At 47.8% G+C, this 25,102-nt stretch overlaps 1 long non-coding RNA gene across 1 annotated transcript in view; it reads left to right on the top strand.

The window, feature by feature from the left end:
* The window catches only part of LOC134911169 (uncharacterized), a 164,187-nt gene that overhangs the window by 55,817 nt on the left and 83,268 nt on the right, over positions 1-25,102 (top strand). The window contains exon 3 of the long non-coding RNA XR_010176376.1: positions 4,100-4,148. This is a non-coding gene — a long non-coding RNA (uncharacterized LOC134911169). The remainder of the gene's footprint in view (positions 1-4,099; positions 4,149-25,102) is intronic.

Consider the following 25,102-nt stretch of genomic DNA (forward strand, 5'->3'; position numbering starts at 1 on the left):
ATCTGGCACTGGGGGCATATTTGGCAGGGAGGGGGGGGTGGGAGAATATCTGGCACTGAGGACATATATGGCACTGGGGGGAATATCTGGCACTGGGGGCATATATGGCACTGGGGGGGGGAATATCTGGCACTGGGGGCATATGTGGCACTGGGGGGGGGAATATCTGGCACTGGGGGGGAATATCTGGCACTGGGGGCATATTTGGCAGGGAGGGGGGGGGAGAATATCTGGCACTGAGGACATATATGGCACTGGGGGGGGAATATCTGGCACTGGAGGCATATGTGGCACTGGGGGGGGGGGGGAATATCTGGCACTGGGGGCATATGTGGCACTGGGGGGGAATATCTGGCACTGGGGCATATGTGGCACTGGGGGCATATATAGCACTGGGGGGGATAGCTGGCACTGGGGGCATATGTGGCACTGTCGGGGAATATCTGGCACTGGGGGCATATGTGGCACTGGGGGGGTATATGTGTACCTGGCACATGGGGGGGGGCTATATTTGGCACTGGGGGCATGTGAGTACCTGGCACCGTGGGGGAATATCTGGCACTGGGGACATATGTGGCACTGGGAGCACAGCCCTAGCAACAAGGACTACCTCCTAGCAACGAGCATGACACCCAGTGCATGAAACCCCTGGCAACGAGCATGACACCCAGTGCATGAAACCCCTGGCAACGAGCATGACACCCAGTGCATGAAACCCCTGGCAACAAGCATGACACCCTGAGCATGAAAACCCCTGGCACCGTGCATGGAACCAAGAGCATGAAACCCCTGGCAACGAGCATGACACCCAGTGCATGAAACCCCTGACAACGAGCAGGTATTTGAAAAGTAATTAGAAGCCTTACTGTAGGACTTAATGTGTAATGGGCATTACGGTGTGTGGCATAATGTATCACGGACATTGCGGTGTGTGTCATAATGTGTCACAGGCATTACGGTGTATGGTATACTATATCGCTGGCATTGTGATATGTGTATAATGTCTCAGGGTCATTGCAGTGTGTGGCATAATGTATCACGGACATTGCGGTGTGTGTCATAATGTGTCAGGCATTACGGTGTGTGGTATACTATATCACGGGCATTGTGGTATGTGGTATAATGTCTCAGGGTCATTGCAGTGTGGCATAATATATAACGGGCATTGCGGTGTGTGGCATAGGGTATAACGGGCATTGCGGTATGTGTCACAGGCATTACGGTGTATGGTATACTATATCACGGGCATTGTGGTATAATGTCTCAAGGTCATTGCAGTGTGTGGCATAATGTGTCACAGGCATTGTATGTGCTATAATGTATCGGGCATTGCAGTGTGTGGTATAATGTATCACGGACATTGCAGTGTGTGTCATAATGTGTCACAGACATTGTATGTGCTATAATGTATCAGGGGCAGTGCAGTGTGTAGCATAATGTATAACGGGCATTGCAATTCCTGTCATAATGTGTCACAGGCATTATAGTGTGTGGCATAATGTGTCGGGGGCATTACGGTGTGTGGCATAATGTGTCGGGGGCATTACGGTGTGTGCATACTGTGTCATGTGCATTATTGTGTGTGGCATAATGTCTAAGGGCCATTGCAGTATGTGGCATAATGTATACTGGGCATTACTATAAGGAGGAAAAATGACAAATAATGTAAGGGGCATGAATCAGGATTATTTTTCTCTCCTGTGGTGGCCAACGTCTGGGCGTGCAGGTTGCAAAACTGGGGTATAAGGTAGTCTTTTCCTGCAATACCACGCCCATTCCAACGAAGCCACGCCCATTCCAACGAAGCCACACCCCTTATGGTGCCCCCCCTGTAATTTTTTTCTGGATCCGCCCCTGATTGCCTAGATGTCTATTTGAGAAAATCAGTTTGTATTTTTTAGAGGAATATATGTATTGATAAATTTCAGATGGTTTTATGTGAATTAATATCATTAAATTTTACTAAAAATCCGCTTTACTGTGGACAGCGCTTTCTATTTTTGTTTTTAGTTTGCTAATTATATTGGGATCCAACAACCCATATTGAAAGCAGCAGTCCATAATTAAGGAGAGGTAAAACTTCATTACGAGTTTGGGAACTGGATTAACGGACACGCATATCAGCTTAGCGCTTTCTTATATTTTTTTAGGTTTGTCTGTGGGGAACAATGCTATGCTAAACGGTGAGCAAGGGCATAGCTACCATAGGTGCAGGGAGTGCAGCTGCTATGGGGCCCAGAGCTAAGAGGGGCCCACCTTCCCTGTCAATGTTTTATATACATTTTTCCCCATTGGGTGATACATAGGGGCCCTTACAAACTTTTGCCATGGGGTCTACAGTATATCTAGTTATGCCCCTGGACCTGCTCATTGTGATGTGGTATAAAATGAACTGGAGGGCATTATAATGTTACATAATATGAACTGGGGCACTGAAGTGTGGTACAATATGAATTGGAGGTACTATTGTGTGGCATAATATGACCTGGGGGCACTATGATGTGGCATAATATGAACTGGGGGCAGTGTAATGTGGCATAATATGAACTGGGGACACTGTATGTCATAATGTGAATTGATGGTACTGTGGTGGTCATTCCGAGTTGTTCGCTCGCTAGCAGTTTTTAGCAGCCATGCAAACGCTATGCCGCCTCCCACTGGGAGTGTATTTTAGCTTAGCAGAGGTGAGAACGAAAGGATCGCAGAGCGGCAGCAATATTTTTTGGTGCAGTTTTAGAGTAGCTCAGTACCTACTCAGCGCTTGCGATGACTTCAGACTGTTCAGTTCCTGTTTTTATGCCACAAACACGCCCTGCGTTCGCCCAGCCACGCCTGCGTTTTTCATGGCACGCCTGCGTTTTTTCGAACACTCCCTGAAAATGGTCAGTTGACACCCAGAAACGCCCTCTTCATGTCAATCACTCTGCGGCCAGCAGTGCGACTGAAAAGCTTCGCTAGACCCTGTGTGAAACTACATCGTTTGTTGTAATAGTACTTCGCGCGTGCGCATTGTGCAGCATATGCATGCGCAGAAGTGCCGTTTTTTGCCTCATCGCTGCACAGCGAACGAATGCAGCTAGCGATCAACTCGAAATGACCACCTGTGTTACATAATGTGTACTGGCAGCCCTACAATGTGAAGTTACATTAACTAGGGCACTATTATGGGTCAGAATGCTATGGGGCCCACAAAGTACTGGCTATGCTTCTGACGGTTACTGATGCCAACCAACCAGTAGTGAACTGGATGTGTTGACACTTCCTCTTACTGACAGATATCTGAACAGTTAAAAGAGTTTAAAGTGTGTCTCTTAACATGGCGCTGTGTCCTCCATGAACAACACGGAGAGACAGCTAGCTAATCAGTTTATAGCCCGAGCCATCTACAGAGAAGGTCGGCAAATGTCATTACAGTTGCACAGTCTTGGGCATCTATCACATATCTTTAGGAGTTAATAATAGTAGTGTATCTAGAATGGGTGCAGGATGTCCACATGGCACCTTGGCTTTTGGGGGTCCCTCACCACCACCCAACTCCCAGGCCAACAGTTCTGTGTGCCATATATGCGGTGCTGTTTTCAGAATTATGGTGTAGGATGCTGCACAAACGATAGCAAATATGCTGGCACAATACCAGAGTCTTTTCTACCAGTGTTCACTGCTGCCAAGCACAATGTATAGACACAGTATTCTGCTGTACAGTCGTGGCACCATTATCACCGTCACACAGAGACTGTGCAGCTACTGTGCTCTGATGTCAGTATTGCTTCTCCTGTACCTTCCATACACAACATTTGTACAAGTGGTTCCACTTTCCTCCTCACAAGTGAGAAATAGCATATTGATTTAGCAATCAGTGCTAGAGTGTCACTTAGCTTGCATGTCGTACATTGCGCTGAGATGTAATTATTCCAATATGTGAGGTCTGGGCAATGGGAACCACAACAAAAAGAGCAAGTTCATTAACATGCATGCTGTCACCCATTCTGTATCACATACTAACTGCTCACATCACACATGCTTTTATTTAGGTTGGGACAGGGGTGTACACGTGTTTCCTTCCATCCTCACTCACATCTTTTCTCTTCCATTCCCTAAGTGTTCTCATGAGTGCAATAACTCAATGGAAGCTTTGGAATCCGTGTAGTGTAAGTATGCAATAGTTTTATTTATAAGCCTATGTAATAACCTTATTTATTTACAAAGCCCTCAACACTCCTCTCCCATTTACATATCTAACCTTATCTCCCTTTACACTCCCACCCACGCTCATCGTTCCACAAATACATGCCGCCACTCCTGCCAACTGATTACCTTCTCCCATTCCGACCTCCAAGATGCTCCCTACCTCTGGAACTCTCTCCCTCTCAGACTCTCCACCTCTTTACAAAACTTTAAATGGGCTCTCAAGAACCACTTCTTCATCATACCCAGCCATTTCTCATCCTAACCCTCTGTTCCATGCTCACTTCTACCCCATCTCTCATCCTAACCCTCTCAACAGCAGGACCCTCTCTCCTCATGTGCTTTTCTCTCTCATACTATTTCCTACCACTCCTAACCCACGGTTTCTGCCACCCTGATGCTTATTTCAGTGTCATGTCCTCTGATGCAGAAATGTTATATACCATGTACCTGCCCTGCATTGTCTTGTACTGATAGTCACTGTTTTCTTGTTTTGCTCATTTGTTTATGTACTTTGTGAGGTGCTGCGGAACCATTGTGGAGCCATAAAAATAAACGATATCGCTGACTGGCACTTCCCCCCCTTGATGAAGCAGAAATTGTGATTGCCTCACAATTTCTGCTTTATCGTAGAAAATAGTGATGGCTCCTGCCGACCTGCAGGAGCCCCGCCGGCGTGTTCACGATGGCGGGTAGCCGCCATGATCTCGCCCTCGACACGCCCCCGTTTGGCCACCTCTGCCCCCCATTTGTGCCGCACTGACCCCGCAACGCTCCGTCTCCTCCCTGGAAACGGTGCATTGCCCGCCCCGCGACCGCCTCTGCCTGATTGACAAGCAGAGGTGATAGCATTTTCTGTGGCCCGCCCTGCAGAAAGTACGGGTGCATGCGCAGGATGGGCGCTGCGCATGCATCCACGGGGTGATCGTAAAAATTCCATTTGGATCGCGATTTGTGATCCAACCTGAATTAGCCCCTATATTCACACTATTCTTCATTAACGAGCGAAAACTTGAAAAGGGATTTGCAGGCTGAGACGGACATGACTGGCCTGCACATGTCATCCTGCAGTTGTTTTTACTAGTTGCGTTGCTTTTTCTAGTTATCTCTCTTCCTCACGGTTATAGCCATGATATATAGTAAGCCACATTTGTCAGTTTTCCAATTAAACAGATGCTCTGTGAATACACATGTATTCAATGTATAGAAATGTATATTGTATGTCTGATGGGAATGTAATAAACCCCTGTTACCAATAATAAAAATATATTGATTTAGTTATAACATCTGTCTGGGGCATCCACAAGAGTGGGACATTAAGGGGCCCAATCAATTAGGGGCATACTTGCTTACTCTCCCAGAAAGGCCGGGAAGGTCCTGAAAATTGGGTGGCACTCCTGGCCCCCCGGGGAAGTGGTCAAGTTTCCCGCATGCCGCTCCCCCCCTCCTCTCCACATCCCCCACTCACCTCATTCTGCCCGTTTACTGCGGCTGCTCAGCAACCCGTCACACAGAAGAGGGTGAGATGACGTGATTTGTGCTAAATCGCGCCATCGTAGCCCCGCCCTCCACTTTACAATGCCGGTAATGTAGGCATTATAAAGTGTGGGGGGGGGGGCTACGAGGACGCGTTTGTGTCACCACGCCCCCGTACTGCCTCCTGCACACCCCTCCTATGTGACCTGGCTGCTCCCTCCCAGAGGGATCAGCCAAAATGTAGGCAAGTATGATGAGGGGTGATGCTGTGGAAGACTGTGATATAATGATAGCTCCTACTTACCGTAACTCCTAAATTGCACATTTCAAAACAGACAGACCGACCTTACTCCCACATGTAACAGTTAACTGTGATTGCTGGCGCTGTATACGTATGAAGTATTACATACATTGCACTGTGTATGATACAGACTGTGGGGCCCATTTATCAACCAATATTTGCTGCTATTTCCCCCGAAAAAAACACCCATTTCCCCCTCCACCAGAAATGGCCTCTATGCCTGGTGGTCAGCATGACTGCACATGTGCACCACCCCCAGCACCACACTCAGCACATTGCAGGGGCGGAGCCTTTCAGAGCCCATGTCCCTGTCTATGCAGGGTGATACAGTTACCCCATGTGATCGCATTCTGCAATGTCATCTTGTGCACTAATATCGTGCCTAGATGGCATTGCAAATGCGATCAATGATAAATGGACCCCTATATCTAGGTAAGTGCTGATTATGTCTTCTTCATGGGCTAGCCAGGCCTCCTCTAAAATCAAGAATTTGGACCCTCCCTCAAGGAGTCATGAGTTTGCCTATGTCACTTATATCACTGACCTGGTTTGGGAGTGTTGTGGACTTGGGGTTTCTTCCGGTGACCGGGAAGAGGAACCGCAACTGGACCGCAGCAGAGATGGCCGAATGTAAGTTTTCCTCATGCAGGATTAGGTCGACAGACAGGAGGCACACGTGGACGCTGAAGGTCTTCTGAAAGACAGAACTTGAAAGGCGCTGATGAATCAGTGAAGAATACCAGGTGCTGGAGGCACAAACTGCGCTAAAGTGCACTGGGGCTTGGAGACCAGGAGGTGCTTGTAGGCGCTGAAGTGCTTGGAGGCACTGAGGTGCGGGGAGGCGCTGAAGTGCTTGGAGGTGCTGAGGTGCTTGGAGACACTGAGGTGCTTGGAGGCGCTGAGGTGCTTGGAGGTGCAGAGGCGCTTGGAGGCACTGAGGTGCTTGAAGACACTGAGGTGCTTGGAGGCACTGAGTATGCTTGGAGGCGCGGAGGTGCTTGGAGTCCGTCTGGGAGGGCTGGAAACCACAGGGATGCGGGAGCACTGGAGATCACAACTTCTGTAGGCAGAATAGATGATATTCAGGCGCCGGAGCTCTGCCCGGCGTCTGAATTTGAACTTCCCGCCAGCGTCTGATTGGGGAGCGCTTGATGACGTCACCCGCACCTGCGATGTCCACACCACGAGCGCTGGACGGAGCGCCGGGAGCCGGAGACCGCCAGCGAAGACAGCCACCCGGAGATCCAGCACCCCTGGAGAGGCAAGTACGGGGGCCGCGGCGGCTGTATGACAACTTATAGTGCTCGATGTACACTATCTGGGCTTGTCTTCTTTGGATTTTGATCAGATCAAGAAGTATCTCTTCTATAATATATATATATATATATATATATATATGTTACTGTCTACAATACAGCAGGATATATCATCCTCTAGTCTAGGTGATTTTCAACAGTAAATACAGAGCAAAAATACTTCTTGAGGCATTTACTCCACATATACTATGTCCTATGTACTAGGGGGAGTACTGTATATATCTTTTCTGAGCTGTGTCTAACCTGGCATAACTGTGCCCTGCCTATGGTTATCAGTGTACCATGACTCAGTAATAGCTGCTAAAGCTGAACCATACCTAGCCATGACTGAAATCAGTTCAGGGAGCTTATTTCCTAACCTCCTAGCGTTTGTATACACAGACTTTGTAACCGCATCACATGTAAACCAAACCGAAAAATGGAAAGTCCAAAAATAGTGGGAACAGAGCCGCCCCCCTGTTAATTTCAGGTTGGCAAGTATTAGCACAGTTGTCAGCCGTAAGTGATTATCATGATCAATTGCAGGTTTTGCAGCTTGCCCCTGGACTTCAGTGGTGTTCCAGTTCTACTTCACTTGTTTTAGCTGGTAAATAAAGTACCTGAAGGAAGCTGTGCGAGTCTAGTGTATAGAGACTGTATTGTTTTCAGTCATGCTGTACCACATATGTTCAGAGTCCATGGAAAGTGCTATCAGTTATTAACAAGCATGAGTTACTATTAGTAACTAGCAGGACTGTAGTCGGCTGTGGGGGGGGATTACATGGTGTACTGAGGCTTGGACTAGCCAGGAGCTCCTGGCCAATATTATTTAATTCTTTCTTTTTAAACCTCTATTACAATATGGAGCATATGCTCATTATTGGCGGTTTGTTTAATGTATTTTGCGTGTTTATATGTTGTGCATACTCCGGAGCTGAATACACGCATACCTTCCAACATATGAGAGTTAAAATGCATGAGACTTTGTGAAAGGGGTGTGACATCATAGGTAAGGGGCGTGGCCTAGTGGCATGCCCTCATGTCATCACTCCTGAAGATGCTGGGCTACCACGCAGTGTGAATTTGCCATGTAGATGCGCACGACGCATATTCACCTGCTGCTGTGGCGTGCCAATGGGGGGGAGAGGGTAGCAGGTACTGACTAATACTTCCCAGGGATCTTGGAGGGGCCCAGGACAGGCTGAAGAGAACAAATGCTCCAGTTTACAGTTTCTGTTTCTTTTTTCTAGAGCAGTTACACCCCTAGTTACGGCCCTGAATCAAACCAAGTGTATGCATATGGGGGTGATGTGTGTCACACTTAGGGGTATATTCAGTTGAAGTCAAAAGCTGCTGTCTGTCGAAAAGACGGCAGTTTTCGACTTTTTTAGGTCGGAAAGGGTTCCGACCTATTCAGTCTAACCCCAAATCATTCGACAAGTCGAGGAATTCAACTTGTCGAAAAGCACGTGGATCGGCGGAATAGCTGCTGAACCGCGTGCTTGTGTCGAAATCGGGGCCAAAATAGACAGGTTTTGGCCCCCGTTTCGACCATCTCAATTCGACTTTAAAAAAAGTCGAATTGAGATGCGGGAGCAGAGACGAGGGAGAGCAGCGCCGGAGGATGTGTCACAGCCGCCGCTCACAGCAGCGTCCACCCGGCTCCAGCAAGCGAGACCTCGCTTGCTGGAGCCGGGTGGACGCTGCCGTGAGCGGCGGCTGTGACACATCCTCCGGCTACGCTGCTGTAGTGCTGCTCTCCCCCGTCTGCCCGCGGCTTTCCCCGTCTCAGCTCCCGCATCTCAATTCTACTTTTTTTGAAGTCGAATTGAGATGGCATTGAATCCCCCAGGTCGGATCCATTTCGACAAATGAATGTTGAAATGGATCCGACTTCAATTGAATATTCCCCATAAAGGTGAATGCGTATTTAGTCCTCTGTCCACAATACAGGAGCAATTGCAGTCAACTTGCCATCAACGGTACATCAGCCCTTATATTATTACCAGTTATTTATATAGCGCACACATATTCTGCAGCGCTTTACAGATAACATTTGACCAGTCACATCAGTTCCTGCCCCAGTGGAGCTTACAGTCTATATTCCCCATGACCATGCACACAGACATTCACACTAGGGTTAATTTTGTTGGGATCCAATAAACCTATACCAGTATATTTTGGGAGTGTGGGAGGAAACCGGAGAACCCGGAGGAAACCCACACAAGTACAGAGAGACTATACAAACTCCACACAGTTAGGGCCATGGTAGGAATCGAACCCATGACCTCAGTGCTGCGGGGCAGTAATGCTAACCATTACACCATCCGTACTTGTCCTGAGTTATATGTCTACAGGGGTATAGTACAAAATGTTCACATTTGGAATGCCAGAATGTTAACACCAGAATGACGAGATATTCTGAATGTCGACATGGGTGGGGGGTCGACGTGACAAATGCCGACATTCATATTGTCGACAGACAAAATTTCGACCTTTGGCGAGATGATTTTCCCTAACCCTAAAGTCGTGCAATAAATCAGCTGTCGACATTCTTTTCTCGACACCCACAATGTCTACGTATACCGTCTGCAGTTTCTGATATACAAAAGAAAACTAGTCAGTGCTGATCCCTGGTGACAGGCCCATATTAATTGTAGAAAATCTTAGAAAATGTAATGTAATTGTCTCTTAGGATGTGGCATTATCAGAGTGACAAGCTGCAGACAGGTATGAAATGCGCTCCGTTTCAGTATTTATAAACACGTTGAGGATTCGCACCTACGTGCGCAGCTGCTGCTTAGCAATGGCTCCAGAGAAATGCAACTTTTGTGAGTGTGTGAACAAAACCGGGCTCTGGCCTCTAACTTGCTTTTACCCGGGAAATACAGCCTCAACAAACAAGCAGCCTCACTCATACGCCTGTAATATGTTTTCCCACAAGATCTGATCCACAGCAGATTTTATTTTTCTTTTAATTCAAAGGGACGCCGCTCTCCCCTCATTCCAGTCACAAATTCAAGTGAAAAATGAAGCCGAGGAGATAATGTCTGCAAAACAATATGGGATTGCCAGTTTGTTGGTGGGAGCACTACAGGCTGGCGTCAGGAAGTCTGCAAGCTCCTTCAATTGCAGCTGATCCAGCTTTGTGCAGCTGCACTCAGTACAATTAGCTTGTAGACACAATCATGCCTCTTCCTTTAAAGTCCTCTTACTACAGCGATTCCTCTCATCGTGACACTGGAAAACGAATCACAAGCCGTGCAGTGTTTGGCCGGCTTCATCTGTGGGAATTCATTTCCATTTATCTCCAAGATACAACAAGAGCTGATTTGTTCTGAGCTAAACTACATCTTGATATTATGATGTTGTGCATACATCAAACCTGTATACAATTGCTTTTTTTTTTCCTCGATTCTCCGTCACAAGCGTTACATTGTCTGTACTGGTGACTATAATTATTTAATTGTTAAAGTTTGAAAATCGGTGAAAGGGAATGGGAAAGTTTTAGACTTTTTTAACTGTTTTATTTCCAAAGACAAGATGATCGTCTAGAGCAGGCACTTTCAACCGGTGTGCCGCGGCACACTAGTGTGCTGTGACCGGTTGTGAGGTGAGCCGCGGAGCCAGAGCCGCTGCCCTACCTTCAAAACAAACTGTGAGCCCAGGCAGTGCTGGGATACTCTGTGAGGCTCAGACTCAATCGTGCATGGGCCGTGACCTATGCCATGGAGACGCGGCGGTGACAGCACAGGTCATGCATGCTGCATCTCACAAGCCAGGCAGCCCGCCCACACTTCCGCATCCACATCCAATCCTGTCCTCCTTCCCGCCCGCCTCCTTCCCCCACCCCACCCGACCGCATGCATGCACCTAACCCTGCCCGCCCACTGCTCAGTGCTCTCAGCACTGTAAGCAACCCCCGCCACTGAGGGACAGACAGGGAGGAGGACAGATGACAGTACGGGCTAATATTTGTGGGCATAATGTATGTGGGGTGGCAATGTAACTTTTGTGGGGAGCAATGTATGTGGGGGGGGGCAAAGTTACGTATGTGGGGAGGAAAATATTGTATGTAGGGAGCAATGTCATTTATGTGGGGATCAAAATGATTTATGAGGAGTGCAATGTGATTGTTTTTTCTATGGGGAATGATGTAATTGTTTTTCTCTATCGTCCTAGTGGATGCTGGGGTTCCTGAAAGGACCATGGGGAATAGCGGCTCCGCAGGAGACAGGGCACAAAAAGTAAAGCTTTAGGATCAGGTGGTGTGCACTGGCTCCTCCCCCTATGACCCTCCTCCAAGCCTCAGTTAGATTTTTGTGCCCGGCCGAGAAGGGTGCAATCTAGGTGGCTCTCCTAAAGAGCTGCTTAGAAAAGTTTAGCTTAGGTTTTTTATTTTACAGTGAGTCCTGCTGGCAACAGGATCACTGCAACGAGGGACTTAGGGGAGAAGAAGTGAACTCACCTGCGTGCAGGATGGATTGGCTTCTTTGGCTACTGGACATTAGCTCCAGAGGGACGATCACAGGTACAGCCTGGATGGTCACCGGAGCCTCGCCGCCGGCCCCCTTGCAGATGCTGAAACGAGAAGAGGTCCAGAATCGGCGGCAGAAGACTCCTCAGTCTTCTTAAGGTAGCGCACAGCACTGCAGCTGTGCGCCATTTCCTCTCAGCACACTTCACACGGCAGTCACTGAGGGTGCAGGGCGCTGGGAGGGGGGCGCCCTGGGAGGCAAATGAAAACCTTTTTTGGCTAAAAATACCTCACATATAGCCTCCGGGGGCTATATGGAGATATTTAACCCCTGCCAGAATCCATTAAAGAGCGGGAGACGAGCCCGCCGAAAAAGGGGCGGGGCCTATCTCCTCAGCACACAGCGCCATTTTCCCTCACAGAAAGGCTGGAGGGAAGGCTCCCAGGCTCTCCCCTGCACTGCACTACAGAAACAGGGTTAAAACAGAGAGGGGGGGCACTAATTTGGCGTTAGAAATATATAAAAGATGCTATAAGGGAAAACACTTATATAAGGTTGTCCCTATATAATTATAGCGTTTTTGGTGTGTGCTGGCAAACTCTCCCTCTGTCTCTCCAAAGGGCTAGTGGGTCCTGTCCTCTATCAGAGCATTCCCTGTGTGTGTGCTGTGTGTCGGTACGTGTGTGTCGACATGTATGAGGACGATGTTGGTGAGGAGGCGGAGCAATTGCCTGTAATGGTGATGTCACTCTCTAGGGAGTCGACACCGGAATGGATGGCTTATTTAGGGAATTACGTGATAATGTCAACACGCTGCAAGGTCGGTTGACGACATGAGACGGCCGACAAACAATTAGTACCGGTCCAGACGTCTCAGAAACACCGTCAGGGGTTTTAAAACGCCCGTTTACTTTAGTCGGTCGACACAGACACAGACACGGACACTGAATCCAGTGTCGACGGTGAATAAACAAACGTATTCCTTATTAGGGCCACACGTTAAGGGCAATGAAGGAGGTGTTACATATTTCTGATACTACAAGTACCACAAAAGAGGGTATTATGTGGGATGTGAAAAAACTACCGTAGTTTTTCCTGAATCAGATAAATTAAATGAAGTGTGTGATGATGCGTGGGTTCCCCCCGATAGAAAATTATGGGCGGTATACCCTTTCCCGCCAGAAGTTAGGGCGCGTTGGGAAACACCCCTTAGGGTGGATAAGGCGCTCACACGCTTATCAAAACAAGTGGCGGTACCGTCTATAGATAGGGCCGTCCTCAAGGAGCCAGCTGACAGGAGGCTGGAAAATATCATAAAAAGTATATACACACATACTGGTGTTATACTGCGACCAGCGATCGCCTCAACCTGGATGTGCAGAGCTGGGGTGGCTTGGTCGGATTCCCTGACTAAAAATATTGATACCCTTGACAGGGACAGTATTTTATTGACTATAGAGCATTTAAAGGATGCATTTTCTATATATGCGAGATGCACAGAGGGATATTTGCACTCTGGCATCAAGAGTAAGTGCGATGTCCATATCTGCCAGAAGATGTTTATGGACACGACAGTGGTCAGGTGATGCAGATTCCAAACGGCACAAAGGTGTATTGCCGTATAAAGGAAGAGGAGTTATTTGGGGTCGGTCCATCGGACCTGGTGGCCACGGCAACTGCTGGAAAATCCACCGTTTTTACCCTAAGTCACATCTCTGCAGAAAAAGACACCGTCTTTTCAGCCTCAGTCCTTTCGTCCCTATAAGAGTCATATCTGCCCAGGGATAGAGGAAAGGGAAGAAGACTGCAGCAGGCAGCCCATTCCCAGGAACAGAAGCGTTCCACCGCTTCTGCCAAGCTCTCAGCATGACGCTGGGACCGTACAGGACCCCTGGATCCTACATGTAGTATCCCAGGGGTACAGATTGGAATGTCGAGACGTTTCCCCTTCGCAGGCTCCTGAAGTCTGGTTTACCAAGGTCTCCCTCCGACAAGGAGGCAGTATGGGAAACAATTCACAAGCTGTATTCCCAGCAGGTGATAATCAAATTACCCCTCCTACAACAAGAAAAGGGGTATTATTCCACATTATATTGTGGTACTGAAGCCAGAAGGCTAGGTGAGACCTATTCTAAATCTAAAAAAATTTGAACACTTACAAAGGTTCAAATCAAGATGGAGTCACTCAGAGCAGTGATAACGAACCAGGAAGAAGGGGACTATATAGTGTCCCGAGACATCAGGGATGCTTACCTCCATGTCCAAAATTTGCCCTTCTCACTAAGGGTACCTCAGGTTCGTGGTACAGAACTGTCACTATCAGTTTCAGACGCTGCCGTTTGGATTGTCCACGGCACCCCGGGTCTTTACCAAGGTAATGGCCGAAATGATGATTCTTCTTCGAAGAAAAGGCGTCTTAATTATCCCTTACTTGGACGATCTCCTGATAAGGGCAAAGTCCAGGGAACAGTTGGAGGTCGGAGTAGCACTATCTCGGATACTGCTACAACAGCACGGGTGGATTCTAAATATTCCAAAATCGCAGCTGATCCCGACGACAAGTCTGCTGTGCCTAGGGATGATTCTGGACACAGTCCAGAAAAAGGTGTTTCTCCCGGAAGAGAAAGCCAGGGAGTTATCCGAGCTAGTCAGGAACCTCCTAAAATCAGTGCATCATTGCACAAGGGTCCTGGTAAAGATGGTGACTTCCTACGAAGCAATTCCATTCGGCAGATTTCACGCAAGAATTTTTCAGTGGGATCTGCTGGACAAATGGTCCGGATCGCATCTTCAGATGCATCAGCGGATAACCCTATATCCAAGGACAAGGGTGTCTCTCCTGTGGTGGTTACAGAGTGCTCATCTTCTAGAGGGCCGCAGATTCGGCATTCAGGATTGGATGCTGGTGACCACGGAGGCCAGCCCGAGAGGCTGGGGAGCAGTCACACAAGGAAAAAATTTCCAGGGAGTGTGATCAAGTCTGGAGACTTTTCTCCACATAAATATACTGGAGCTAAGGGTAAATTTATAATACTCTAAGCTTAGCAAGACCTCTGCTTCAAGGTCAGCCGGTATTGATCCAGTGGGAAAAACATCACGGCAGTCGCCCACGTAAATAGACAGGGCGGCACAAGAAGCAGGAGGGCAATGGCAAAAACTGCAAGGACTTTTCGCTGGGCGGAAAATCATGTGATAGCACTTCAGCAGTGTTTCATTCCGGGTATGGAAACTGGGAAGCAGACTTCCTCAGCAGGCACGACCTCCACCCGGCAGAGTGGAAACTTCATCGGGAAGTTTTCCACATGATTGTAAACCGTTGGGAAATACCAAAGGTGGACATGATGGCGTCCCGTCTGAACAAAAAACGGGACAGGTATTGCGCCAGGTTAAGAGACCCTCAGGCAATAGCTGTGGACGTTCTGGTAACACCATGGATGTACCAGTCGGTGTATGTGTTCCATCCTCTGCTTCTCATACCTAAGGTACTGAGACTTATAAGACGTAGAGGAGTAAGAACTATACTCATGGTTCCGGATTGGCCAAGAAGGACTTGGTACCCGGAACTTCAAGAGATGCTCACAGAGGACTTATGGCCTCTGCCGCTAAGAAGGGACTTGTTTCAGCAAGTACCATGTCTGTTCCAAGACTTACCGCAGCTGCGTTTGACGGCATGGCGGTGGAACGCCGGATCCTAAGGGAAAAAGGCATTCCGGAAGAGGTCATTCCTACCCTGGTCAAAGCCAGAAAGGAGGTGACCGCACAACATTATCACCACATGTGGCAAAAATATGTTGCGTGGTGTGAGGCCAGAAAGGCCCCACGAAGAAATTTCAACTCGGTCGATTCCTGCATTTCCTGCAAACAGGAGTGTCTATGGGCCTCAAATTGGGGTCCATTAAGGTTCAAATTTCGGCCCTGTCGATTTTCTTCCAGAAAGAAGTGGCTTCAGTTCCTGAAGTCCAGAAGTTTGTCAAGGGAGTATTGCATATACAACCCCTTTTGTGCCTCCAGTGGCACTGTGGGATCTCAACGTAGTTCTGGGATTCCTCAAATCACATTGGTTTAAAACCAGTCAAATCTGTGGATTTGAAGCATCTCACGTGAAAAGTGACCATGCTCTTGGCCCTGGCCTGGACCAGGCGAGTGTCAAATTGGTGGTTTTTTTCTCAAAAAAGCCCATATCTGGTTGTCCATTTGGACAGGGCAGAGCTGCGGACTCGTCCCCAGTTCTCTCCCTAAGGTGGTGTCAGTGTTTCACCTGAACCAGCTTATTTTGGTGCCTTGCGCCTGCTAGGGACTTGGAGGACTCCAGGTTGCTAGATGTTGTCAGGGCCCTGTAAATATAGGTTCCAGGACGGCTGGAGTCAGGAAAACTGACTTGCTGTTATCCTGTATGCACCCAACAAACTGGGTGCTCTTGCTTCTAAGCAGACTATTGCTAGTTGGATGTGTAATACAATTCAGCTTGCACATTCTGTGGCAGGCCTGCCACAGCCACAATATGTAAATGCCCATTCCACAAGGAAGGTGGGCTTATCTTGGGCGGCTGCCCGAGGGGTCTCGGCTTTACAACTTTGCCGAGCGGCTATTTAGTCAGGGGCAAACACGTTGGTAAAATCCTACAAATTTGATACCCTGGCTAAGGAGGACCTGGAGTTCTCTCATTCGGTGCTGCAGAGTCATCCGCACTCTCCCGCCCGTTTGGGAGCTTTGGTATTATCCCCATGGTCCTTTCAGGAACCCCAGCATCCACTAGGACGATAGAGAAAATAAGAATTTACTTACCGATAATTCTATTTCTCGGAGTCCGTAGTGGATGCTGGGCGCCCATCCCAAGTGCGGATTATCTGCAATACTTGTACATAGTTACAAAAATCGGGTTATTATTGTTGTGAGCCATCTTTTCAGAGGCTCCGCTGTTATCATACTGTTAACTGGGTTCAGATCACAGGTTGTACAGTGTGATTGGTGTGGCTGGTATGAGTCTTACCCGGGATTCATAAATCCTTCCTTATTGTGTACGCTCGTCCGGGCACAGTATCCTAACTGAGGCTTGGAGGAGGGTCATAGGGGGAGGAGCCAGTGCACACCACCTGATCCTAAAGCTTTACTTTTTGTGCCCTGTCTCCTGCGGAGCCGCTATTCCCCATGGTCCTTTCAGGAACCCCAGCATCCACTACGGACTCCGAGAAATAGAATTATCGGTAAGTAAATTCTTATTTTTTCTGTGGAGGCAAATGTGTGTGTGGGTTTTTTTTTTTTTTACTGTAGGGGCCAATGTTTTTGTTTTTTGTCCCGTGGGGGACTGATGGTGTGCCTTGGCAATTGAAAAATATTGTTCAGTGTGCCGCGAGTCAAAAAAGGTTGAAAATCACTGGTCTAGAGATAGTGGACCTAATTCAGACCTGATCGATCGCTAGGTTTTTTTTGCGCTGCTGCGAACAGACAGTCGCCGCCCATAGGGGAGTGTATTTTCGCTTTGCAAGTGTGCGAACGCATGTGTAGCAGAGCTGTACAAACAGATCTTGTGCAGTTTCTGAGTAGCCCAGGACTTACTAGCCGCTACGATCACTTCAGCCTGTTCGGGACCGGAATTGACATCAGGAACCCTCCCTGCAAACGCTTGGACACGCCTGCGTTTTTCCAAACACTCCCAGAAAATGGTCAGTTGCCACCCACAAACGTCTTCTTCCTGTCAATCTCCTTGCGATCGCCCGTGCAAATGGATTCTTTGCACAATCCCATTGCTGAGCGCCGATCTGCTTTGTACTTGTGCGACGCGCCTGCGCATTGTGGTGCATATGCATGCGCAATTCTGACCTGATTGCAGCGCTGCAAAAAACGCTAACGAGCAATCAGGTCTGAATTACCCCCGTATCTGAACCTACTGTATATGATTGTGGCATTGGGTAAAAACCAGGAACGGTCCGGACCTCAGAAAGCCGGACCAGACCAGCTCCCTGCAGCAAACTCTGCCATTCTGGAGCTTGTAGTGCTTGTCTCCATCCGTCCCCACCTGGCCTATGTCCCATCCGGGGGTGGGGCTGTGTCTGTGACAGCTGTCACTGGGGAGGGAGACATTACAGCCCCCCCATATGGGGTAAAATCCGGGAAGGTCCAGACCATATGGGGAGGCTGTAATCTCTCCCTCCCCATCTGCTCAGAGACAGATGTCACAGACACCCCCCAGACAGAACACCGCCCAAATGGGAACAGATGTGAATGTGCACTACAAGCTCCAGAATGGCAGAGTGTGCTGCAGGGAGACGGTTCAGTTCGGCGTTCCGAGTACGAACCATTAGGGTTTTTACTTTATCCCTAAGATGGTCCCTTACAGAATCCTTTGCTGAGCGTTCTTTTTACCTCTTGTGCTAACAAAGGGCCTGATTCATAATAAGAACAAAAACAGGAGCAATTTTTTCCTGGGTCAAACCATCTTGCAATGGGAGGGTTGCAAACACATTTTTTTTTTTTTTTTTGCATGCAGGCTAAATACTGCCTGCTATTGCATGTCACCCACAAATACTGGGCAGCTTTATTCTTACACTGTAACTTATAATGATGCTAGGACATCCCATTTCCCACATTTTACATCTGCTCCACCTGCAGTGCAACATGGTTCAGCCCAGATGCAAATAGGTACATGTTTTTGCTTTTAGTCCTACATCTAAATCAGGCCCAGGGTGTGTTTATTAGATCGCTGATCTTACTCCTGCCTCGTTCCAGCTGCCTATTGATAGATAAATATTGATAACAGGGCCTTGCACACTAGGGGTGTTTATAGGTTTCCAAACCCAGCCCCACCTCAGGGATCGCACTCAAGTTCACCACATGTAGATCAGTTCCTACCATGCACATGGTATACAGTTACTAGCAACGCTAATAAAAGGAGATTCATGCTTTCCATACTGAATGTGTGTATGTATATATATATATATATATATATATACAGGAGGGGTTTTTAACACTGCTACGATAAATTTGTCAGTGAGATATATATGTATTCTTTTGTGGATTGAACATTAAACCAAATAAAATATTCAAAAACAGTCCAGAATAAAATGCGGATTCTCCATTCACAACAATGTGAGCCTCCTAATAAATAAAAAAACAAAAACAATGGAAAGAGCGCAATAAAGCATAATATTGAATAAGCTAAATTATATCCTTATGCACATATGCGCTTACTTGGAAAAAATCCGAGCTTATCTGATGTTCGCTGGAATCACTATAGTGGCCAGTGTTCCCAGTTCCAAACCTAGGAATAACACAAACGCCACGCCAAAACGCGTTTCGCTCTTGCAACTACAGGGGGTGCGACTTCCCGCACTGCAATGAACTTATTTATTGTGTCCATAGCAATTTTCATTTTAGTGTTAACTCCTTCACTGCAAATCAAGGGAAGATATGTTTTAAACAGTATAATAATTCTCAGGAAGTGTTAAACCACTAATATGTGATTAACAAGCCATTTTATGTATTCTGATTAAATAACTTAATGATTTACATAAATGACAATTATATAGTTATTTATTTAGTCATGTAAACTTAGGTTATCAATTACCATTCCTAAAGTGGACTTGCCTGTCTTTGTTCTGTTAGGGCTATTTCACACGCTGGGGTTTGCCCGGATGGCAAACCGCCAGACAAACTTTGGGGGTCATTCCGAGTTAATCGCATGGTAGTATTTTTTTGCAGCCGTGCGATCAGATAGTCGCCACCTATGGGGGAGTGTATTTTAGCATAGCAAGTGTGCGATCGCTTGTGCAGGGGAGCTGTGCAAAACGTTTTTGTGCAGTTTCTGAGTAGCTCTGAACTTACTCAGCCACTGCGATCACTTCAGCCTGTCAGGTCCCGGAATTGACGTCAGACTCCCGCCCTGCAAACGCCTGGACACGCCTGCATTTTCCACGGCACTCCCAGAAAATGGTCAGTTGCCACCCAGAAACGCCTTCTTGCTGTTAATCACCTTTGCGATCGCCGCTGCGATTGCTTTCTTTGTAAGGTCCCATGCTGCCCAGCGTTTCCCGTCGCCGGGCAGCAACGCACCTGCGCATTGCGGTTGCAGCGCATGCGCAGTTCAGACCCGATCACACAATTGAGAAAACTGCAGCGTGCGATCGGGTCGTAATGACCACCTTTGTCCGGATTTTTGCTATCCGTCAGTGCCTTAGACACACAATGGTTTTGTGCCAACCTCCATTCTCATCACCCTGGGGGTCCGGGAGATGCTGGACTGCCCCCAGACACTGATGTGGCTGCACTGCCGGCTCCTACACTCACTGCAACTGAAATGGGGGGAGTGGGTAATAATTACCCAGGCCCAGGCCTGAAGGAGGGGCCCGGGTCCACCACCCCTACCCCCCCCCCCCCTATCTGTCAGCAGCAGCAGCTTCGTTCTCCAGCCAACATAGCCAGATTAAGGGGGGGTCACAGGGCATACTGTACCCTGGGTCCCCCTTTGATAGTGGACCCCCAGGCCTGAGCACACTGACATTGCTAGCTTTCCCTCATGCAGTAGCAGAACTAGACAGCCATAATGCGAGTGAGCATTGCAGGCAGAGTATCAGGTTTCATGAGCTACCGATGAAGCTTTCCGACCAAATGAGAGACAGAAGGGTGGAGAGAGCCAGTGGCGGAACTACCGCCAGTGCAAGCAGTGCCTTGCACTGGGCCCGCCACTGTCCAGGGGCCCAAAGCAGCGCGGCATGTAATGAGTCAAACTGACTCATTACATGCCGCTGTGTGCTGCGGGCAACCGCCACCCGCAGCACACAGCCGCCGCCGAGGAGCGTAGTGGCCACGGGGGAGAAGGAGGAGGAGGGAAGTGGAGGAGGGAGCCGCAGCAGCGCTGTGTAATTGGTGGAGGCGCTGCTGCTGCTGTCCCTTTCCTTCACCATAGGCTGTTCTCCCTCGCTGTGAATGCTGGGAAGCCCATCCCAGCATTTACAGCGGCGGAGACAGCCTGTGGTGAAGGACAGGGACAGCTGCAGCAGCACCTCCACCAATTACACTGCGCTGCTGCGGCTCCCTCCTCCTACTTCTCTCCTGCCCGGGATCTCTGCCAGAAGCTGCACCAAGGAGCCTGACTGCCAGCGGAGAGAGTAAGTATAATTCTTTCTTTCTTTCTTTCTTTCTTTCTTTCTTTCTTTCTTTCTTTCTTTCTTTCTTTCTTTCTTTCTTCCGTAATGTGTAAAAAGGGGGACGCTGTCTGCCGTTATGTGTAAAAAGGGCACGCTGTCTGCCGTTATGTGTAAAAAGGGGACGCTGTCTGCCGTTATGTGTAAAAAGGGGATGCTGTCTGCTGTAATGTGTAAAAAGGGGACGCTGTCTGCCGTAATGTGTAAAAAGGGGAATCTGTCCGCCGTAAGGTGTAAAAGGGGCTCTACCTGGTGTAGTGGTGCTACTGTGCGGCGTAATTTGAATAATGGAGACTACTGTGCACTGTTATATGAATTAGTATTATTTTGTGGTCACACCCCTTCCCCACAAAGCCACGCCCCTATATTTTTTGCGCATGCCTACGCGCTCACTGCCCCTGTTTTCCATGACGGGGTGGGGCTCCGATGCCGTTTCTTGCACACAGTGCTAAAATAGCTCGTTATGGCACTGTTGCTAGGTATCCATTTCTCTGGCCCTGAGCAGGTCCCCCTCACCAGATCCTCTCCAGGGGTGGTGGACTTGGATGGGATGAGGGGGGCCCAAAGCACCAAAGCATTTTGTCGCACCTGGCCCCACCGCTCGCTAGTTCCGCCACTGGAGAGAGCTGTAAGTGACACAGGGATATCAGCTTCTCCTCCCCAACTGGGTGTCTGGGTCCTGTGTAATCTGTTATCTAATGAGGGCCTAGAGAGAGACACACACACATATAGAGTCCTCCTGAGTCCTGTCCCAGTGTGTAAGTAGTACAGAGGTTGCTGCTATTCTTGCATGTGACCAGATAACTTATAGATTTTATTTCTATGTGTATTCTAAGGTTAAGTTGTCTTTATTCCACTACAAGAACATTTTATAAAATAGTTGTCATTCAATTAGGTCAGTGATTTTCAACCTCTTTTTACTCGCGGCACACCAAACAATATTTTAAAATTGCCAAGGCACACCATCCGTTCCCCACAGAAACCCCCCAAAAAACACACACATTGGCCCTCACAGTAATAAAAAATCCACACATACATTGGCCTACACAGAAAAAACAATCACATTGCTCCCCACATAAATCATGTTGCTCCTTACATAAATCCTATTGCTCTCCACATAAATAAATCACATTTCTTCCCACATAACTTCTATTGCTCTCCACATGAATTATTCACATTGTTCCCCCCATAAATCCTATTGTTCCCCACAGGAGAAATAACATAACAAATATTAGCCCCCACCGGTCAGCTATCCTCCTCCCTGTCCCTCAGTGGCGGGGGTTGTTCATAGTGGAGTGCTGCGAATATTGAGCAGCGGGCGGTCGGGCAGGTGTGGATGTGGGTGGGCAAGGAAGGCTGTGGATGCAGGCGGTAACTGGAAGATGTGTATGCAGGCGGGTGGGCTGGCTGGGTGGTGAGTTGCGGCGGCCGTGACCTATTATATCACACCGCCGCGTATTCAAGGCATAGGTCACAGCCAGAGCACGACTAAACCTCTAAGAAGAGTCTGGGCCAACAGTTCACTCTGAAGGTGCAGGAAGCTGCTCTGGCTCCGCGGCACACCTTGCAACTGGTCGCGGCACACTAGTGTGCCACGGCACACTGGTTGAAAAAGCCTGAATTAGGTGGAGCTACTGTATAAACAGTAACCAGGCATTATTAAACTATTAGTTTATATACCCCATTGGGTTAAAGTTAATATACACACGCAATACCTCCCAACATGACCCAGTCCTGGAGGGATAACATGCTGTCTTACATTATGATTGCAATCACCTGTGCTGAAACAACTATCTTATCTATGAAATAGTTTAACACAGGTGACACCAATCATATATTAAGAGGGTAGTCCTGATAGAGAGCATTTTCTCCTTCCTGGAATGGGTCATGTAGAGGGGCATGCACAATCTAATATACACTTCCCTGCCTTCCAATGTGGGGTCCCCCTGTCTTAAGTGCCCCGGGCACCCCCAAGGCTTAATCCAGTCGCCAGCCAGCACACGCTGCTGTGCGCGGCCTGGGCTGTGGTGGTGCAGGGAGGCTGCTGTCGCTTAGCAGAAGCAGTCTCTTCTGCCTGTGCGGGCGGAAGGGGGTTGAGAGGAAGCGATCACTGATTGCGCCCCCCCTCCCCGGATTTCCCCCCAAAATCGCTTTCATTAATTTGTGTAAGGGGGTTTGGCCATGCCTCCCATGATTAGACCACGCCCCTGTAAAATGTACTGGGGCCCGCCACAGCTCTCTACACCCCTGCCTACACTGTGACAGGAGCTGAGTGCTGCACGTAATGTTATAGTGCAGCATCCGGCTCTTGTCACTCAGGAGGAGCTGGCATCTTGGTGTCACTGTTCAGAGGGTGACACCCGGGAGTGGCCCGCACCACCCAAGTGACGCTACTGTGTTGGTGTACCAACTTTACCAATTATACACATAGACATCAATATTATATAATTCTGATATATGAAAAAATGATGTAGGCAAACTAATAAAACGTATGATACAAAACTAACTTTCACATAAACTGTAGATCATTTTCTGTATGACACTATGGATATTTGGTTATACCATAAAATTGAAAGATGATATTATTATTATTATTATTATTATTATTATTATTATTATTATTTTATATGAGCTGTTACCAAGGGTGGAACAGCTATTCTCCGGGTCTGGGAAAATGTCAACTGTATTGACATTTTTATCTTTTGGGCCCCCCACTATCCTCACAACATGGCGGAAGGCAAGGAAGTAAAGGGCCCCATACACTACAACTATATGTCTGAGGTTGAAGTCGGAGGTGATTTCCCTTGAACTCTTCCGGGAGCTTCCCGGGAGTGGTTCCATACGATTCCATACGATTTGGTACATTTTGCATGTGATATATCGTATGCGATCCCAGCCATACCTGCGGGAACCGAGGGCAGCACTAACGATCTAGGGGAGTCGATCCGACCCTAACAGGAATGCGCATCGCATCAGATCGGATCGGAAACACATCCAAAATGCCCGATTTCATCCGATATATCTTCCCGAATGCCTGAAATTGGATGAAATCGGGCATTATGATTCTAGTGTATGGGGCCCTTAAGAATGACATCACATGGCCTGCTTTTCTGACCCCGGCATATGTATTGTCCAGAAGGGGCCCACCCTCTACTATGTACAGACCAGACCTGCATAGGAACATAGAAACATAGAATTTGACGGCAGATAAGAACCACTTGGCCCATCTAGTCTGCCCCTTTTTTTTATCCTTTAGGTAATCTCAACCCTTTTTGAACCTTAATTCTTTGTAAGGATATTCATATGCCTATCCCAAGCATGTTTAAATTGCTCTACAGTTTTAGCCTCTACCACCTCTGATGGGAGGCTATTCCACTTATCCACTACCCTTTCCGTGAAGTAATTTTTCCTTAAATTTCCCCTGAACCTCCCCCCCTCCAGTCTCAGTGTATGTCCTCGAGTTCTAATATTTCTCTTCCATTGAAGACTGTTTCCCTCCTGAACTTTGTTAAGACCCTTGATATATTTGAAAGTTTCTATCATGTCCCCCCTTTCTCTTCTCTCCTCCAAACTATACATGTTAAGATCTTTTAGCCTTTCCGGGTACGTTTTGTGATGTAGGCCATGCACCATTTTAGTTGCCCATCTTTGTACACTCTCTAATGTATTTATATCCTTCTGGAGATATGGTCTCCAGAACTGGACACAGTATTCCAGATGAGGCCGTACCAATAACCTATACAGTGGCATTATCACTTCTTTTTTCTTACTACTGATTCCTCTCCCTATGCAACCAAGCATCTGACTTGCCTTTCTCATTGCTTTGTTGCATTGCTTTCCTGCCTTCAAGTCACTTGAAATAGTGACTCCTAAATCCCTTTCCTCCTCAGTAGTTTCCATTATAGTACCCTTGATACTATATTTAGCCTTTGGGTTTTTGAGACCTAAGTGCATGATTTTGCATTTTTTTAGCATTAAACTGTAGTTGCCACGTTCTTGACCATTTCTCAAGTCTACCTAGGTCATCAATCATTTGTTTTACCCCTCCCGGTGTGTCTACCCTGTTGCATATCTTTGTATCATCTGCAAAAAGGCATACCTTCTCTTCAATACCATCTGCAATGTCACCAACAAAGATATTAAAGAGAACTGGACCAAGTACAGATCCCTGGGGTACTCCACTGGTAACATTTCCCTCCATAGATTGCACTCCATTAACTACAACTG

The sequence above is a fragment of the Pseudophryne corroboree genome, chromosome 4 (genome assembly GCF_028390025.1).
Source record: "Pseudophryne corroboree isolate aPseCor3 chromosome 4, aPseCor3.hap2, whole genome shotgun sequence".
Lineage (NCBI taxonomy): Eukaryota > Metazoa > Chordata > Amphibia > Anura > Myobatrachidae > Pseudophryne > Pseudophryne corroboree.